This window comes from Siphateles boraxobius, unplaced genomic scaffold (genome assembly GCF_051911475.1).
Source record: "Siphateles boraxobius isolate OS27281-9 unplaced genomic scaffold, OSU_SipBor_1 55, whole genome shotgun sequence".
NCBI lineage: Eukaryota > Metazoa > Chordata > Actinopteri > Cypriniformes > Leuciscidae > Siphateles > Siphateles boraxobius.
This window is the reverse complement of record NW_027509181.1, coordinates 1,240,001-1,243,593: the sequence shown is the minus strand read 5'-3', so window position 1 is coordinate 1,243,593 and position 3,593 is coordinate 1,240,001. Positions and strand designations below refer to the sequence as shown.

Genomic DNA, 3,593 nt, shown 5'->3' with positions numbered 1-3,593 from the left:
AGAAAGAAAGATAGATTAGTTAGAAAGAAAGAAAGAAATATTAGTTAGAAAGAAAGAAAGATAGATTAGAAAGAAAGAAAGAAAGAAAGAAAGATAGATTAGTTAGAAAGAAAGAAAGAAAGATAGATTAGTTAGAAAGAAAGATGGATAGATTAGTTAGAAAGAAAGAAAGAAAGATAGCTTAGTTAGAAAGAAAGATAGATAGATGAGTTAGAAAGAAAGAAAGATAGATTAGTTGGAAAGAAAGATAGATAAGTTAGTCAGAAAGAAAAAAGATAGACTAGTTAGAAAGAAAGATTAGTTAGAAAGAAGGAAAGATAGATTAGTTAGAAAGAAAGATAGATTAGTTAGAAAGAAATATTAGTTAGAAAGAAAGATAGATAGGTTAGAAAGAAAGAAAGATTAGTTAGAAAAAAGAAAGATAGATTAGTTAGAAAGAAAGATAGATGGATTTGTTAGAATGAAAGAAAGATAGATTAGTGAGAAAGAAAGAAAGATAGATTAGTTAGAAAGAAAGATAGATTAGTTAGAAAGAAAGAAAGATAGATTAGTTAGAAAGAAAGAAAGATAGATTAGTTAGAAAGAAAGAAAGATAGATTAGTTAGAAAGAAAGAAAGATAGATTAGTTAGAAAGAAAGATGGATAGATTAGTTCAAAAGAAAGACAGATTAGTTAGAAAGAAAGATAGATTAGTTAGAAAGAAAGAAAGAAAGAAAGATTAGTTAGAAAGAAAAAAAAGATAGATTAGTTAGAAAGAAATATAGATAGATTTGTTAGAATGAAAGAAAGATAGATTAGTGAGAAAGAAAGAAAGAAAGATTAGTTAGAAGGAAAGATAGATATATTAGTTAGAAAGAAAGAGATTAGTTAGAAAGAAAGATAGATAGATTAGTTAGAAAGAAAGAACGATAGATTAGTTAGAAAGAAAGATGGATAGGTTAGTTAGATAGAAAGATAGATTAGTTAGAAAGAAAGATAGATTAGTTAGAAAGAAAGAAAGAAAGATAGATTAGTTAGAAAGAAAGATGGATAGATTAGTTAGAAAGAAAGAAAGAAAGATTAGTTAGAAAGAAAGAAAGATAGATTAGTTAGAAAGAAAGAAAGATAGATTAGTTAGAAAGAAAGATAGATTAGTTAGAAAGAAAGAAAGATATATTAGTTAGAAAGAAAAAGATAGATAGATTAGTTAGAAAGAAAGATAGATTCGTTAGAAAGAAAGAAAGATTAGTTAGAAAGAAAGAAAGATAGATAGATTAGTTAGAAAGAAAGATAGATTAGTTAGAAATAAATATTAGTTAGAAAGAAAGATAGATAGATTGGTTAGAAAGAAAGAAAGATTAGTTAGAAAGAAAGAAAGAAAGAAAGAAAGAAAGAAAGAAAGAAAGAAAGAAAGAAAGAAAGAAAGAAAGAAAGAAAGAGAGATTAGTTAGAAAGAACGATAGATAGATTTGTTAAAATGAAAGAAATATAGATTAGTGAGAAAGAAAGATATATAAGTTAGTCAGAAAGAAAAAAGTTAGATTAGTTAGAAAGAAAGAAAGATTAGTTAGAAAGAAAGAAAGATAGATTAGTTAGAAAGAAAGATAGATTAGTTAGAAAGAAATATTAGTTAGAAAGAAAGATAGATAGATTGTTAGAAAGAAAGAAAGATTAGTTAGAAAAAAGAAAGATAGATTAGTTAGAAAGAAAGATAGATAGATTTGTTAGAATGAAAGAAAGATAGATTAGTGAGAAAGAAAGAAAGATAGATTAGTTAGAAAGAAAGAAAGATAGATTAGATATTCTGGGTGGTTGCTAGGCAGTTGCTAGGGTGATTTAAGGTATTTTGGGTGGTTGCTAGGGTGTTCTGGTGGTTGCTAGGGCGTTGCTAGGGTGTTCTAGGGTATTTTGAGTGGTTGCTATGGTGTTGCTAGGGTGATTTAAGGTATTTTGGGTGGTTGCTAGGGTGTTCTGGGTGGTTGCTAGGCAGTTGCTAGGGTGATTTAAGGTATTTTGGTTGGTTGCTAGGGTGTTCTGGTGGTTGCTAGGGCGTTGCTAGGGTGTTCTAGGGTATTTTGGGTGGTTGCTATGGTGTTGCTAGGGTGATTTAAGGTATTTTGGGTGGTTGCTAGGGTGTTCTGGGTGGTTGCTAGGCAGTTGCTAGGGTGATTTAAGGTATTTTGGTTGGTTTCTAGGGTGTTCTGGTGGTTGCTAGGGCGTTGCTAGGGTGTTCTAGGGTATTTTGGGTGGTTGCTATGGTGTTGCTAGGGTGATTTAAGGTATTTTGGGTGGTTCTTAGGGTGTTCTGGGTGGTTGCTAGTCAGTTGCTAGGGTGTTCTGGTGGTTGCTAGGGTGTTCTAGGGTATTTTGGGTGGTTGCAATGGTGTTGGTTGGGTGATTTAAGGTATTTTGGGTGGTTGCTAGTGTGTTCTGGGTGGTTGCTAGGCAGTTGCTAGGGTGTTCTGGGGGTTGCTAGGCAGTTGCTAGGGTGTTCTAGGGTATTTTGGGTGGTTGCAATGGTGTTGCTAGGGTGTTTTAAGGTATTTTGGGTGGTTGCTAGGGTGTAATGGGTGGTTGCTATGGTGAACTATTTATGAATTTAAAAGTTCATAAGTGTATGAATTTATGAAAATTCATAAGTGTATGAATTCATGAGTTTATAAGTTTATGAGTTTATATGTACGGGTTTATGAGTTTACAGTTTATAAGTTTAAATGAGTAAGAGTTCAGAGTTTATTAATTTATGAGTTTAAGAGTTCATAAATGTATGAATTCATGAGTTTATAAGTGTACGAGTTTGAGTTTATGATTTCATGAATTCATAAGTTTATGAATTCATGAGTTTATAAGTGTACGAGTTTATGAGTTTAGAGTTTATAAGTTTAAATGAGTCTAAGAGTTCAAGTTTAGAGTTTATTAATTTATTATGAGTTTAATAGTTTAAGTGTAGATAGAAAAGTGTCATAGATAGATTAGTTTATTAGTTTAAACTAGATAAAAAGTTTGTTGGCAAACTTTAAGTTGGCTTGAAAAAGCCTAGCCAGAAAGTTTGAAGTAGTTTTAAAAGCTTTCAGTTTAAAGGTTTTCAGTTTGAAATAGTTTTAGATAGATAGATAGATAGATAGATAGATAGATAGATAGATAGATAGATAGATAGATAGATAGATAGATAGATAGATAGATAGATAGATAGATAGATAGATAGATAGATAGATAGATGGATGGATGGATGGATGGATAGATAGATAGATAGATAGATAGATAGATAGATAGATAGATAGATAGATAGATAGATAGATAGATAGATAGATAGATAGATAGATAGATAGATAGATGATAGATAGATAGATAGATGGATAGATGGATAGACGGATAGATAGATAGATAGATGATAGATAGATAGATAGATAGATAGATAGATAGATAGATAGATAGATAGATAGATAGATAGATAGATGATAGATATATAGATAGATGATAGATAGATAGATAGATAGATGATAGATAGATAGATAGATATATAGATAGATGATAGATAGATAGATAGATAGATAGATAGATAGATAGATAGATAGATAGATAGATAGATAGATAGATAGATAGATAGATAGATT

The 3,593-nt window shown here is 30.1% G+C and overlaps 1 long non-coding RNA gene across 1 annotated transcript in view; it reads left to right on the top strand.

Moving 5' to 3' along the window:
- Positions 1 to 259: 259 nt before the first annotated feature.
- Positions 260 to 3,593, top strand: part of LOC143714605 (uncharacterized) — a 35,534-nt gene continuing 32,200 nt past the window's right edge. The window contains exons 1-2 of the long non-coding RNA XR_013195565.1: positions 260 to 300; positions 1,118 to 1,227. This is a non-coding gene — a long non-coding RNA (uncharacterized LOC143714605). The remainder of the gene's footprint in view (positions 301 to 1,117; positions 1,228 to 3,593) is intronic.